The sequence below is a fragment of the Crocuta crocuta genome, unplaced genomic scaffold, assembly GCF_008692635.1.
Source record: "Crocuta crocuta isolate KB4526 unplaced genomic scaffold, BGI_CrCroc_1.0 scaffold31, whole genome shotgun sequence".
In the NCBI taxonomy this organism is placed as follows: domain Eukaryota; kingdom Metazoa; phylum Chordata; class Mammalia; order Carnivora; family Hyaenidae; genus Crocuta; species Crocuta crocuta.
The window spans coordinates 2,720,347-2,736,851 of record NW_027528362.1 but is presented as its reverse complement, the minus strand read 5'-3'; the positions used below and the strand labels follow the sequence as shown (position 1 = coordinate 2,736,851).

Sequence of the window (16,505 nt, the reverse complement as noted above, 5' to 3'; positions counted from 1 at the left end):
AGTCATTCTATGTGTCCCCACTTCATTATTATCTGGGTGAGAATGCAGTCTCAGAAATTGGTTCTTTGTTCAGTTGTTCAGTTTACCACTGGAATAATGTTCTGTGTAGCTAATTCTGAGTTTCAACAAATGATACCACTTAAGGAAAGTAATCATCAGATGAACCACAGTATGTAATTTATTATAATCACAATAATTTTTTAAGATTCCTTATTGAGAAAATCACATTTTCTAAATATAGTGGCACTTAAGGTCTTTTTTTATCCCCCTTTAGAGTGGTTTATTACTGTTACTAGTCTGTAAGGATTGCCTTTGGTGTGCGATCTGAAAATTAAAAGTTTCTGCAGAAGAAGTAGATTTCAACATAAAGGTCACATTAGGAATGAGTAGTGACAAAATCAGAAACATGTTTCAGTACAAGGAATTAGGAAGTTGGGCAAACAATGTTGCTTCTCTTAAGACCGAGTTTCTTCATCTGTAAAGCAAGGAAATTAGAAAATATGACTCCCAATAGACTCTGTGACTGTATTGTCCAAATAGTAGCCACTCCCCGCATGTGGTTACTTACATTTAAGTTTAAGGGCGCCTGGGTGGCTCAGTCCGTTAAGTATCTGACCCTCGACTTTGGCTCAGGTCATGATCTCGTGGTTCATGAGCTCAAGCCCCACATGGGGCTCTGTGCTGTCAGAATCCTTAGGATTCTGTCTCCCTCTCTCTCTGCTCCTCTTCCTCTTGCTCTCTATATCTAAAGATAAAAATAAAAATAAACTTTAAATTTAAGTTTAAATTCATTAGATTAAATAAAACATTCGGCTCCTCAATCACACTTACCACATTTCAAGTGTTGAATGGCCATATGCAGCTAGTGGCTACTGGACAGCATGGATATAGAACATTTCTACCACTGCAGAAAGTTCTATTGGACAGTTCTGGTCTATAATTTCAGTGTTAGCACAACTGCAACAGAGGGAAGATGTTAAGATGCTTCCATAAGTCATCATGTTGTAATTTTCCACTTAATCATACTAGACAACATCGCCAGAATATATCTACATCTTACTTGGCCCAATAAATGGGGGTGGGGAGGGGGGAACTAAGGCAAAATGAACCTCGTGCGATGAAATAATCTCTAGGTAATGGAGAGAAAACACATTCCAATCCCCTCCTGTGTTCCTTCCCTCCCTGCCCCTCTTCCTTTCTCTCCCACATTTTTTATTAGGTGCCAAGACTTGAGTCAGCTATTGAGTATTCAGAGATAATTGAATCTGTCCACTTGATCAGAGAGAGAAATAGATGATGACAATACAAAGCAATTGGTAAGAAATATGATAAAATGATCTTTGAGGTTCTTTAGAAATCCATGGGAAGAGTATCTAACCCTAACTAAAGAGCCAAGGGAAAGCTTTTCAGAAAGGGTGATACTTAAGGTTGGTGGTAAAAGATGTATATGAGTTAAAATGGTTTCCAGGTGTGAATATTATGCTTTGCCATTAATTATGACCCTGTTAAAATGCAACATTTGAAAGAGCAATTTGAACAAAATAAATAACAAATAGTTTGGCAAAGTATTAGCATCACAAACTCTGCGGTATGTATCATTTGCAAAATCATGATCAAGGGTCGCCTGGGTGACTCAGTTAAGCATCCGACTTCAGCTCAGATCATGGTCTCACAATTTGTGGGTTCAAGCCCTGCATCGGGCTCTGTGCCGACAGCCAGCTCAGAACCTGGAGCCCGTCTTCGGATTCTGTGTCTCCCTCTCTCTCTGACCCTTCCCTGCTCATGCTGTCTCTATCTCTCTTTCAAAAATAAATAAAACATTAAAAATTTAAAAAAAAAATCACGATCAAAATGTGAGAATGATGCCTTTCATGTATTCTGAAGGAGTACCTGCTTAACTCAGTCTTTTTAGCTGCCTCCTCCTTTGTATGAAAAGAACAGTGAGTTGATTCTAATATGGGCCTATTCCCCTCCCCAAGTGTATTTATCAAGACTTTCACCATTTCAATAAATGTTGCCTCTCATATCTCTTAGTTTCTCAGACCAAAATCTTTGGAGTTGTTATTTTGTGGTTTTTTTTTTTTTTTAGTTTATTTATTTATTTTGAGGGGGGATGCGGGGGGAGAGAACAAGCAGAAGTGGGGCAAAGAAAGGGAGAGAGAAAATTCCACGCAGGCTTGGCACTGTCAGTGCCGAGCCTGACGCGGGCCTCAAACCCACAACCATGAGATCATGACCTGAGCCGAAATCAAGAGTCAGACGCTTAGCCGACTTAGCCACCCAGGAGCGCCAGCTGGAGTTATTCTTGATTTCTCTATTTCTCTTACACTCCACATCTATTCCTTCAACAAATCTTATTGTCTTTGTCTTCAAAATATATTCAGAATTACATCCCCTTTCCCTAGGTCCTGTATTACCTTTGTGGTCCAAACCACCATCACGTCTTGCCTAGAGAAGAGAAAAGGACTTCTCGCAGTTTCTTTTTACTGCTGCCTTTTCACTTTCAATTTTTTGCTCAGCAGCCAGAGTAACACTTTTAAAATTTGTCAGATCACATCGTGCCTCTGTTGAAACTCTTCAGATTCTCATTTCAGAAAGATCAAGTCAAAAATCCTCAACATGGACTGTAAGTCCCTACGTGATCTGCTCCAAGCCACTTCATCCCTTACAACTCTCTCCTGTCTATTCAGACTGCTGTAGCCACACTGGCGCCTGGCTGGCTCAGTCAGTAGAATGTGGGACTCTTGATCTCAGGGCTCTAAGTTCGAGCCCCACGTTGGCTGTGGAGGTTAGTTTAAAAAAATCTTTCCAATTGCTCTCTCAGTATAACCATCTCCATGATTGTTCTTTATCCTTATTCTGCTTTCTTTTTCTTCAGTGCACTTATCACTACTTGACATGTTATATATTTGTTTGTTTACTGGAATATAAACTCCACAAAAGCATAGATTTTGTTTACTGCAATATCTCAGGCCCTTGATCAGCATCTGACTCAGGCATATGCAGTTCATAGCTGTTAATGAATGAGTGAATGGGATTCACATTTCATCTATAATTATATGACCTCCGTAGACTGTGAGTTCCTAATGACATGATTATATGTAATTTCCAGCCACCGGCCGATCACCTGGAAGGGAAACTCACTATAAATTAAGTTCCTTAAATATACATCCCTCATATTGAAAACTATAGGATCATAGGCCCCAAATGAATCTCTTTTTAAAAAAGTGTTTATTTATTTTGAGAGAGGCAGAGAGCACAAACCCACCCAAGTGAGACGAGGAGGGGCAGAGAGAGTGGGAGAGAGAGAATCCCTCTGTGTGGTAGCACAGAACTTGACACAGGGCTTGGTCCCATGAAACGTGAGATCATGACCTGAGCCAAAATCAAGAGTTGGACACTTAATCGATGGAGCCACCCAGATGCCCCTCCCCAGTGAATCTTAAACAGTATTCTAACATATAGCCATCAGGGAAGACCTCGCTTAACACTTACACTCTTTGGAAAGGCTACCAGGGAAGAAGAATCCATCGTTTTCTCTGTTTAACAACGTTTTGTTCTAGGAGATTCTTTCTTAAACCAAATCTAAATCTCATTTACTTTTATTCTGGGATTAGAAGAATTTTAATAAATAAAATTTGCCAGTTATATCTTAATTATACCTCAGTTTTTAAACAAAAACAACTGGGGGTGCCTGAGATTCTCTCTCTCTCTAGCTCTCTCTCTCACTCTGCTTGAAATTCTCTCTCTCCCTCTGCCCCTCTCCACTGCTTGTGTGTGCTTTTTCTTTCTCTAAAAAAATTAATTTTTTAAAAACAATTGTTTTAAGAACCATTGGTCAGCATATTTTTTCTCTCTTTTATTTCCTTTTTTAAAAAAAGTTTAATGTTTATTTATTTTTGAGAGAAAGACAGAGTGAGAGCAGAGGAGGGACACAGAGAGAGGAAGACACAGAATCTGAAGCAGGCTCCAGACTTTGAGCTGTCTGTACAGAGCCTGACACAGGGCTCAAACCCATGAACCGTGAGACATGACCTGAGCTGATGTCAGATGCTTAACCGACTGAGCCACCCAGGCGCCCCTATTTCCTTTTTCATAAGGAATCCATACTCATTGTAGAAAACACAAAGAATAAAATTATCCATAATAGTCAAAGATAACCTCTATAAATAGTCTTTTATATTTACATGTGTGTATACACAAATATTAATCAACATTTTATTGACATATAACATATACAGAAAGAAGTACACAAATCAAAAATAGCTTGATGAATAATTCAAAGTGTAACCACCAGTATAACAAGTCAAGTCAAGAAATAGCCCCCTCATTCCCACAATGAATCATTATTCCTTTTGTCCTCTCAAATTTAACTACTCTGGATATCTAACACTAGATTAGTTTCATTTGTTTTTAAACTTCATGTAAGTGTAACCAGATAGTACTCTATATGTGCAGTATTCTATTTACTTTCTTTCTTTTTTTTACTTACTTATTTATTTATTTATTTATTTATTATTGAGAGAGAGAGAGAGAGAGAGAGAGAGAGGTGGAGGGGCAGAGAAAGAGGGAGACACAGAATCTGAAACAGACTCCAGGCTCTGAGCTGTCAGCACAGAGCCCAACATGGGGCTCGAACCCACGAACTGTGAGATCGTGTCCTGAGCCAAAGTCGGATGTTCAACCTACTGAGCCACCCAGGTGCCCCCCATTTACCTTTTTTTTATTCAACTTTCTGTTTTGAGTTTCAGTGTGTACACATACACATATACACACACATTACTTCCCTTTATTAAATCTCTCTTCAGGGGACCTGGGGGGCTCAGTCAGTTAAGTGTCTGACTTCAGCTCAGGTCATGATCTTACAGTTTGTGGGTTTGAGCCCCACGTCAGGCTCTGTGATGACAGCTCAGAGCCTGGAGCCTGCCGGCTTTGGATTCTGTGTTTCTCTCTCTCTCTCTGTTCCTCCCACTGCTTGTGCTTTCCCTCTTTCTCAAAAATAAATAAACATTTATAAATCAATCAATCAATCAATCTATCCTCAGTTGTATTTGATCAGCTCTTAAACTCATCAAATTTTTAAAGTTTTCAATTATATTTTTTATTTCTAGGATTTTCACTTGATTATTTTTTATAGTTTCTACCTTTTCTAGAAAATTCTCCATCTCATTTAATTTCTTGAATATATTAGTCATGTTTATTTTACTGTTCCTTCTGATCACCTAGATATCTCCTATGAACATATTTCTATTATATATATATTTTTCTCTTGGTCTTCTATCCTGTCTTACCTTCTTGTATGCCTGGTTATTTTTTATAGAGGGTCACGTTGTTTTTGAAAAAATGTAGAGATGGATTGAGACTCTAGATGATGGTATTTCCTTCCAGAAAGGATTAAGATTTACTTCTGGCATAGCACAGGCTAGGACAGACTGATCTAATTTATTGGGCTGATTTGAAGGTAGACTTATTCCTTGTGAGATTCACCTTCAGTTTTAGGATGTAGTGCTTTGAGGTCCCAACCAAAAGTATGGGTTTTTGGCCAGAACTTCTCTTCCTTAGAGAGCTCTGAAATCACAACTTTGCCAGGTTAGCCCTGTGACAGAGCCAAAACCTCTCTTTTACTCTTTTGTGACTTGATTGCCTCTTTCAAATTAGTAGTTGCCTCAAGGAGGAAAGCCATCCCACCTGCCCGGCCCTCCGCTTTCCTCTCTTCTAGATCTTGGCTCCACGAATTGCCATGCTAACTTGCTGATAACTTCAAACACATGGGTTTTTTAAAAAATTTTATTGAGGGGCGCCTGGGTGGCTCAGTCAGTTAAGCATCCGACTTCGGCTCAGGTCATGATCACATGGTTTGTGAGTCCGAGCCCCATGTCGGGCTCTGTGCTGACAGCTCAGAGCCTGGAGCCTGCTTCTGATTCTGTGTCTCCTTCTCTCTCTGATCTTCCCTTGTTCATGCTGTCTCTCTCTCTCTCTGTCAGAAATAAATAAAGCATTAAAAAAAATTTTTTTTTAATTTTATTGATTTGTCTGTTAATTGATTTGTTTAGTTTTTCTGGTCATACTTAGTGGCATTGTTCTGGAATACCCTTGGCCAGAATTCAGCCACTACTGAAAGCAGAATTTTACAGGCACAGTAGTGAAAAATATTATCATAATACATAACATACATTACTATACCTTGCTTTTCTCACTTATCCTTATATGAGCCATGAATATCTTCAATAAGTGGGTCAGTATTAATTTACACAATAATTTTAAGTTGCTCCATAGGATTTATACCATTCTATGAGTGAATCATAATCTTTTAGACAAACCTTTATAATTGGACATTTCAACTTTTTTCATTTTCTTTGTTATAAATAGCAATATGATGCTCATTTTCATACTACTTTTCCAAGTAGTTGTACTCATTTCTTAAGCATAATGTCTTGAAATAAAAATATAATAGAAAAAAGTATGAATATTTTAATGGTTTTGTTACATGGCTAGAGGCCCCTCTGAGAAATGCACACCAACTTACTCTTCCACCCGCAGTGTGCAGGCCTCAGTTTTCTCATGTCTCTAAGCACTTTCTAAATAACAGAATTTTAATTTTTAAACTTACCTGTTTCTGACGTACATAAGCAAATATTTATTATATTTTTCTGTATCCCCACACCAGAAGCACTCTTGGGATCACAAGGTAAAAAACTAAGCGTGGATCCTCACCTTAAGGAGTTGATGGTTCTTAATAGGTATTCTTTTTTTTTTTTTTAAGATGTTATTTATTTATTTTGAGAGAGTTAGAGACTGCAAGACTGGGGGAGGGACAGAGAGAGAGAGAGAGAGAGAGAGAGAGAGAGAGAATCCCAAGCAGGCTCCTCACTGTCAGCGCAGATCCTGACGCAGGGCTCAATCTCACAAACCATGAGATCATGACCTGAGCTGAAATCAAGAGTCGGAGGGTTACTGACAGAGCCACGCAGGTGCTCCCATAGCTACTCTTGGTGTGACTCATTTTCATTGTGAAGGTCCCGTGGTAATAAACCCAGACAGCCTGTATCCTGCATGCAGAAACTTGCTTCCTTGTGTTCTATCCAGTTATACATGTATTTTGGACCCTGCCTTTACCTTTAATTACAATTATGTATTAAGGACTTACTTCCAATATAGGGTCCAGGATAGCTCCTTGGTCTCTTTCTGGTAATTCTACATATCCATCCATGTAGTATGACTGTACTTTCTTTTTCCTCCTTTGTGTACTCCCCTAAACTTGTCCTGTTTGAACTCTCTGCAACCATCTGACCACACACCCAACTTACCAAGGTCACTCATCTAGATCAGGGGTCAGCAAACTACTGCCCAGGGAACAAATCTAGCTTAGCAGCTGTGTTTGGAAACAAAGTTTCCACTATGCTCACTTCAATGCATATTGTGTGTGGCTACTTTGTTGATACAACAGTGGACTTGAGTAACTGTGACAGAGATCACATGTTCCGCAAACCTAAAGTATTGACTGTCCCGACCTATACAGGAAAAGTTTCCTAACCCCTGATCCTTACAAATCTCTAAGAAGATCCTGAACTTAATAAGAAAGATTTCCCTACTGCCAGATTAAGCAGCTGCTCAGAACAAACTTCCAGTGCCCGCCCCTCCCCCCCAGGGGGTTTAGGGTTCTGTCTGGTCAGTGTCACTTTTATTTAGAGTACTGCCACCCACAAAAAAACCTGTCCTCTGTCTCTGGATTCTGATGGGATGATTCTGTCCCTCTCACTGATCCAGCCAATCAGAATCCTGGCAGAGGTCTCAAAAAGGATGCTCCCTTTAATCTGGGCTCTTAAACCATTAGGATGATGGAAGTCTAAGGCTGACATGATCCAATGAGCCAAAATATAAAGACACATAGAGTCCTGGGTTGCTCAGTCAGGGAAGTGTCAGGTCATGATCTCATGGTTTGTGAGCTTGAGCCCTGCACTGGGCTCTGCGCGGACAGTGCAGAGCCTTCTTGGGATTCTCGTCTTCCCCTCTCTCTGCTCCTCCCCTGTTCGTGCTCTCTCTCAAAATAAATAAACATATTTTTTAAAGGCTCACAGAGTCCTGATTACCTTCTTTGAATCCCCCAGCTGAGTTGTCAGCAGCTACCTTGACCTTTTACAATTTTATTCTTTAAACGTGACTGTGACTGGCTTATAAATGCTGGATTTCCCAGTTAAATGAGATAAATTACTTTTTGCTTAAGCTAATTTTAATTGGGTTTCTGCTGTGTGAAACCACCACAGTCCAGACAAGTAAAAAACTGGAGCCAGGAATGGAAGGCGTGAGAGAAAAATCGGCATGGCTGAGTCAGAATGGGAGGCTGTGGAAGCGCCTGTACTGGGAAAGCTGGTGTCCCCTGACCTGCTGGATGCTTGATTTGAAGCTTGCTGAACTGTTACTTCTTTGTGCGTAAGACCTGGATCATTTGTAGGCTTTGAACACGATAGGTACTGAGGATGAATATTTTTTTTCCCTTACAAATAGTTTATTGTCAAGTTGGTTTCCATACAACACCCAGTGCTCATCCCCACAAGTGCCCTCCTCCATGCCCATCTCCCCCCTCCCCCCCCCAAAACCAACCATCCTCAGTTTGTTCTCAGCATTCAAGAGTCTCTCATGGTTTGCCTCTCTCCCTCTCCCCCACCATTTCCCCCCTTATTCTCCCCCATGGTCCTCAGTTAAGTTCCTCCTTAATCAGAGGATGAATATTTATAACATCTGTACCTACATAAAGAAGATAGTATTTGTAAGGCAAACTGGTCTGAACAGAAGAGGGTGCTCCCCACCAGAGGCCACTGGCCTGGGGCTCTGGGGGTGCCTTGGGACTGCCCAATTGCCAGGGACCACGGGCATGAACTTTCGCCATACTGGTGTGCCACAGCCCAACACTCAGGAGGCTCTTGGTATAACAAGGCCAGAAAATGCAATGAAAACGTTCAGATGCCAAGACCCTGACTCAACAGGTTTGTGGCTTAGGTCTCCTACTGAGTTTTCACGGGACTTCTATCACGAGGGCAAACACAAACCTATTATTGCTAAATTGTTAAAACCATGGTTCCCAAACTCTGCGCCAAGGTGCCCTGAGGACTGCAGAGAATTCACAGAGGCACCGCGGGGTATTTAAAAATTTCAGGAAATACAGCAGGATTAAGCATCTGTTGGACATGACGCTGGCAGATGGGCCACAGTTTCAACATGAGATCATGCTACATTCTCTTCCATGATATCATGTATCATCAAAGCAACTGCCTATATTTTGGCAGCTGCTATGATAAAAAAAACCAGCGTGTAACAAGAACTGAAGAATTGAAGGAATCTGTCCAAACTCATTGTAAGGTCTGAGAAGCTGTACAGTACCCAACAGGAACGTAGGTCCCCCTAAGAATGAAATTAACAGAATATTTTCCAATTTACAATGTTATTTTTTCAAAGGGCTGCTAAGTTGCTAGGACAGAAATATTTATTGAGTTGCTTGTACATAGCTTCTTAGTTAACTGGACTTCTGGGTGTTTCTTTTGGCTCAGAGTTCCTATGAAAAATTACTGAGATACTGAGGGTCCTGGGAAGGAGAATGTCTGCACTTAAGACCATCCACGGGACCCAAAGCCTCACCAGTAAGGGGGGACCGCTGAAGCCATACACCCGCCAGAAGGCTAGCCTATAGATGCTCCTCTCCAAGGTGGCCATGGACGGCCACAGAATATGGAGAACCTTTCAAAGAATAGAAACAAGTTCAGTCTCAGTGGCCGACCTGGCCCTCCCCTGACCGTCTCTTTTTTCAAGAAGGTATCCTGTATTTTACGGATGGATGATGACACCTGCTCATTTTTTCTCCTTTTCAGATAAGATTTTTAAGGTGGTGATCAAAATTATTTTCTCATGTTAAACACATAAAGGGTGCTAACATTACCGTGTAGACATACAGTAGGTTGCTGACCTGTGAAAAGCTACATCCAGGCGTGACAAAGAAGAATACCTCTTATCCAGAGCCCCCAGAGTAGGAATGGATGACCTGATTAGAAAACACTTGACTTGCTTTGGAGAAGAGATAAGCACATGGATGGTTATGGATGGGTTGGTTGTATTATGTTGTGGAGAGGTGTGCATAAAGAAATCATAAATGGAAAAAGAGAACATCTGTGTACATGTAAGTGTGTGTGTGTGTGTCTGTGTGTGCATGTACATGTGCTAGGCAGCTAAAGGGTAGAATGTATTAGGCCAGGAGTCTTCTTTCTTTTCTTTCATTTTTTTTTAAGTTTATTTATTTATTTTGAGAAAGAGATAGTGCAAGTGGAGAGAGGGGGATGGGCAGAGAGAGAGGGAGACAGAAAGAATCCCAAGTAGGCTCCATGGTGCCAGCTGTGGGGCTGGAACTCACAAACTGTGAGATCATGACCTGAGTTGAAATGAAGAATCAGGTTGTTTACCTGACTGAGCCATCCAGGGGCCCCAGGAATCTTCTTTCTACCCAGGAGCTGCCTCTTCCCCATGGCATACTATCTAGGCTAGACTGTTCCATCCCTGTGTCTACTTTACAGGCATGGGACCTACCTTCTATACAGGGATATGGACATATTTGTGTATGTCCATTCCATACTATCTGGACTAGACTGTTCCAGCCCTGTGTTTTCGTGCCCTCTGGTCACAAGAACGTACACAAATTTGAGTCCCTTTACTAGCTTTGGTGTATGACATTGGATAAAAGAAAATTAGCCTTTTCTCTCTGGGATTACAAAGACCATGTAGAGAGACTCTTGACCCCTGGTCAAGAAAACTCACATGAGGATGAAGGTAAGCAGAGGCCAGCAAGGAAGAGAGTCAGGGAAAGACAGAGTTCTGATCTTATCACTGACCACATCCCCCCTGGATTTATCCAAGCGTCATTTAGGAAGCTTGGATTTCCATCACTGAGCTAAAATTTCCCTTTTGTGGTTACGAAGGTTTGAGCTAGGTTTCTGTTACCTGCTGTTCAAAGAGCTCTAACAGTCTCACTAACATAGCTGCTTAGGAAACCAAATAAAACCGGGCTGGAAAAGCAAGGTATGAAGCCACATGCCTACCTTTTTTTTCAGGTAGATCCTTGATGACAGGGCCATGCTAGGTCAGTTTTCATGCGGATTCCAAGCCTAGTTGTTGCTGTGCATTGGGGAACCGATGCCTACCACTCGCAGGCACATTCCACCTTTGCATGGTTCTACAATGTTCCTTAAGCACATAATTCCCTAGATCTCCTTGAAGTGAAAATTAAAATCGCTTTCTACAATTTGTCTTCTTTGTCGTAAAACAGGGCCAAGGGCTTTTAAGAACTGGCAACTGCAGTTCTGAGACTGTGGGATGGATGACATCACCCTTCTGAGGATGATTTCATTTATGCCCTTTCTGGATACATCTGAATGCAAACCCAGCCTGGGCAGGGAGGGAAATCCACAGACGGTGCTCCATGAGTCTGTGTACTGAAGCCTTTAGGAGCTGATTGGCGGGGTCAAGTGGCCACTGTTCAGAGGGTGACAAGCTCTGTCAATTGGCTTTTTGCCAGGCAAAATTGCACATGAGAATTTTCCTAGTGAGCCTGTTCTAATGCCCCCTTCTAAACAGCCTAAACCTCGCTGGTGTGAGTCCCCAGGATAGCCACGCCAGGAGTGTAGTGCAAAAAGTCCCTGCCTGTGGGGCGGGGAGCTCAGTCACCAAACATCCTGTACCTTCAAGTGCAGCGACTTTTAAGGGCGGAGGAGGCACTAGAGAGAGAGAGAGAAAAAAAGAGACTTTATTAAAGTATAACCTTTGGGCTGAAATGAGTATTAAACTTTTCTGGCAGATTCTGCCATGCATTCCAGATCATTTCTTCTAATTAGAAATGTTTCACCGAGTAAATAGGTGCTTCTGTTCCCTGTGTCTGTTCTCAGTTGTTCAATGGTTGGGGATTAACGTGCTAGTTTCTGCATGAGAAAAAGTTTAGGGACTACGCCCACGGAAACATGAAGCAATTTCTATTAGCATAAATGTGAAGTGTGAACTGTGTCGAATGGTCCCCAGGCCTTGGGAGAGGAGAAAGGAAGCTCTCGCTCACGGAGCTGAGCCTGAAGGAACCAGATAAAGTGAGTGGCCAGAACTGCATGTGCAGTGAAAGGGTGGTGTTGTCGCTGAGTGGTGCCTCACCCCCTTCCTATGTTGGGGTCTTAACCCTCAGTGCCTCAGCATGGGACTGTAGTTGCAGATGGAGTCTTTATTTATTAAAGAAATTTTTTTTAACGTTTATTCATTTTTGAGAGACAGAGCATGAGCCGGCAAGGGGCAGACAGGGAGACACAGAATCCGAAGCAGGCTCTAGGCTCTGGGCTGTCAGCATGGAGCCCAATGCAGGCCTGAGTGCATCCCAGCAGATGAAGTCTTTAAAGAGGTAATTAAGTTGGGGGCACCTGGCTGGCTCGGTTGGAAGGGCACGCCCCTCTTGACGTCACGGCCGTGAGTTTGAGTGCCACCTTGGGTGCAGAGATGACTTAAAAAATAAAATCTTAGGGGCCCCTAGGTAGCTCGGTCGGTTAAGCTTCTGACTTCCACTCAGGTCATGACCTCGAGGTTTGTGAGTTCGAGCCCACCATCAATCAGGCTCTGTACCGGTGGTGCGAAGCCTGCTTGGGATTCTCTGTCTCCCTCCTCTCTCTCTCTCTCTCTCTCTCTCTCTCGAGGCCCCTTCCCCACGTGCATGTGCGTTCTCTCTCTTTCAAAAATAAATAAACTTAAAAAAATCTAAAAAAAAGAGAATGAAGTTAAAATGGAGTCATTAGGGTGAGCCCTCATCAAGAATGGCAGGCGTCCTCATAAAAAGAAATCATGACGCACACCTATGTACACACGGGGACGATGCGCAGAGGGAGGCGATGGCCACCTCTAAGCCAAGGAGAGAGGCCTCTGAAGAATCAACCTTGCTGACACCCCCCACTTCCAGCCTTCATGTTCATTGTGAGGAGATACATTTCTGCCAAGCTACCCAGCCCAGTGTGCTTTTTCATGGTGGCCCTGGCAGACAAACACAGGGCCTCAGACTGACTTCCAGTCATGTGTTGCCGTGAGAGCTCGCTGTCCGGTCTCCACACCCACAGAGTGACACTTCCTTTGCGCCAGCGTAGCTGGATCTTTCCCTGGGGCGCTGGCATATATGTTCTTGCTGTCATGTCATCCAACTATGGCTAACCATGCTTCTTTATACCAATCTTAATAATCTGTCTTCCCCCTTTGTGCCTTCACCTGCTGAACATGTGTAGAAATTTGTCAAGCCTTCTGTTACTTATCCAAGCTACTCATATTTCTCTCTTTAAAGTTCACCATGTAAGTCCCTTTCTTTAATCTGTACATTTAAATTGCTAATGTGCTACTTGCCTAGCTGCTCTTTATAAAGTGGCATTTGGGGGTGTTTATCTTTTCAACTCAGAAGGAGAATTGAAGGGACTGATTGTTGAATTCTTGTTTTCGGCTGCGGTCTTTGAGCTCGGCTGAGAATACTTACTGGCTTAGGGGGAATCAATAACGGAGGGCTCTGTATTCAGAGGGCTCTATATGGGGGTATGGAAATGTCCTTTGTGGTCTTGAATATGTGTCAGAGCACAATTCACTGCCCTATTCTTATCCTTAAGTCAACACAAAAGACAAAGAGGGCTGGGGGATGAAAATAATTCCATGGGTTAGTAAGGATCTCCATGGAGACCAGAAAATGCATAATCTCTATGGAGACCCTCAAAATCTCTCCTTCTGAAATTACAGTAGTAGATGATCTGTTGTAATTATATGTTGAGAGTGGAGAGACAAAGTGACAACAGGCAGAGGATGACAGGATAATCCTCTTCTTTCCTTGGAGGAAATCAGAGCTATTTCGACTCTAAATTTAATTAATTGTGCTACCGTAGCAAAATTCTGAAGTTTGGGTTCTGGGAGATTATTTCCCTAGGACGGGATGAGACGCACCTGAGGAGCCAGTGCTTATGGACCCAACGCCGAACCGGATGTCTGACTTGTACTCGGCCTTCAAAAAATGTGTTAATGGATGAATGGATGCACTAAGCAATTGGGCAGGATCCAGCCTGGGGGATGTCAATCATCTGCTCTGTTAGAACAGAGGGACAGGACCACTGCCCTGGGATACTGAGTAATATCTGTATATGACTGAATGGAACCAACCAGAAACTTTTGGTTTGCATCTCTCTTCTCTTTCAAGAATTGTGCTCAGTGGTATAGATATGGTCCAAGGAGGAAATGAAGCTCAGTCACGGTGAGGAGATAAATAGGGAAAATAACAGGGAAAAATAAATAGGGAAATAGACCAGCTAATGAATGCCAGCCACTGTTCCCAGATAAGTCGTACCCCATTACAACCTACATGTTCTCGGCCTCTCTAGCCTCTGGATATGAAATGGGATTCTGATTACTTTTTATACACGATTATTGAGATCCAGTGTTCCCCTCCCCCCCATGGCTTATTTGTTGGAAAAGGTTATTTGTCACACAATTTGGGCTCCAATGCTTGCGAGTTTTCCGATGGCAATGCCTCAGTTCAGTGCCCAGACATTTCTGTCCACTATCCTGTTTCTTCTTCCTTATCTTGCTGTCATATTATTGCCCTGACTGCTAACCCGAAAGAGTTTTAGCATGATGGTCTTTATTGGTTGATTACAGATGGAAAACAAATCATCTTTAATTCCAAGGACAGCCGCTGCTAAATCTTGGTGTATATACTTCCAGGTTTTTCTCTTACACATAAATATTACGTATTTATATAAATATGTAAATTATATACTTAAATATAACTTCATACANAACCCACGAACCGCGAGATCATGACCCAAGCGAAAGTCGGACGCTCAACCGACTAAGCCACCCAGGCGCCCCTCGTACCCTGTGTTTTTCTTAACAATCTATAAAGCAAATACTTTTCCATGCTACTAAATATTGTAACGTCATTTTTAACGACTATGGAGTACTCACTGTATAAAAATACTTTCATTTACTTAAAAATCTCCGTTAAAATTTTAATCTGTTCCTGGTTTTTCCACAATTATAGCTATTCCTACACGCATCTTTTTATGTCCATTCTTATGTACTTCTGGGTCGTAACCTTAGGATATGTGACTTCAAGTAGCTTTTCTGGGTTGAGGAATAGGAACATTTTAATGTTTATTTATTTTGGGGAGCGCACAAGCAGGAGAGCAGAGAGAGGGGGACAGAGGATGTGAAGCAGGCTCTGCGGGGACAGGCTGACAGCAGCAAGCGGGTGTGGGGCTTGAACTCATGAACCCTGAGAGCGTGAGGAAGACGAAGCTGAAGTTGGTCGCTCAACCAACTGAGCCACCCAGGTGCCCCAGGAGTATGACTATTTTAAAGATGTTTGCCCTTGCTTGTTTTGCTGTTCATTTCTTCACTTACCTATTTATTAGGGACACAAAATTTACACAAGACGGTAAGCTCTTAGGTTATGAGGGCTCACGCTTTTCAAATCTTAGCGGTGCTTGTGGGAGGCAGGATTCACAGCTGAAGATGATGTACCAGTGACAACCTGATGAGAAACACAAACATTTCCAAAGGGAAAGCGGCGGTTACGTTTCAGCACCCCAACTCTTCGCCTGATCCGGAGCACCAGGGGAACGGACGTTCTCAGGATACCGGGACACATCAGAGGACAAACAACCCCTTACCTCGGTGGAGGGCTTTAGAGTTTCCTTCAATTGTTCGTGATCTCCGGGGGACTCACTTTTCGTTTGTCCAACAATATGGGCATCGACGCGCAAGAACGAATGCCTGGTCCCAATAACCCGAGGTGCAGCCGATCACATCAGTGGCTTCCACTGGTAGTCACTGTAAAGTGAAATACTTTCTGGAGCTTCTTTCCTCTGCAGTCACTACAACGTGAAGGCAGTACTGGCCTGGGTTTTTGCGGGCAGCGGGGAGGGAGGGAGGGAGGGAGAGACAGAGACAGAGAGACAGAGACACCGGGGTAAGTCTAGACACGGGTTTCCTTTGATTGTCTTCCCTTCCTCCTAGGCCCTCCCTCCCCCATTTCCCCCTTTCTCCTGGGTCGACGCTCCCGCCTGGGACTGGAGCCCGGAGATGGTGGGTTCAGCCCCCCAAAGCTTAGCTAAGTTTCAGCGCCCAGCGTTCCAAGTGGGGCTGTTTTCAAAAGCAAGAGCACCGGGAAAGCACAGCTCTCGACCTCTCCCCTCTCGGTTTCCTCCGAGGGTTGGTGGAAAACTTCACCCAGACACGGAAGAAGCTCCGCCCTGGTAGTTTTGAACTGACCCCGCCGGGCACTGTTCGTCCCGAGGTCTCCCTGCCCCAGACTGTGCCCTCGGGGAGGTCGCCTGGAGCCCGTTGCCCCGGGGGCAGATGGAGGCGGGTGGGCTCGTCTGCAGCAGGAAGAAGACGGCAGAGTTCAGAGCTGGCGCTCACCGCTCCCTCGCCGCCCGGGGGCCCTGCCCGCGGGCCCCGGCCGGGGGGGG

General features: G+C 43.2%; 1 long non-coding RNA gene across 2 annotated transcripts; it reads right to left on the bottom strand.

Annotated features, from left to right (window-relative positions):
- Positions 1-387: 387 nt before the first annotated feature.
- Positions 388-16,499, bottom strand: LOC144223255 (uncharacterized). 2 transcript variants are annotated; one of them, XR_013332635.1, is made up of 7 exons: positions 16,306-16,499; positions 15,705-15,932; positions 15,436-15,565; positions 11,082-11,756; positions 832-957; positions 569-745; positions 388-475 (listed from the first exon to the last, which is right to left on the bottom strand). It is a non-coding gene; the product is annotated as an uncharacterized LOC144223255 (long non-coding RNA). The 2 variants fall into 2 exon arrangements; XR_013332634.1 differs by lacking the exons at positions 388-475; positions 569-745; positions 832-957 and adding an exon at positions 5,677-5,977.
- Positions 16,500-16,505: the final 6 nt, after the last annotated feature.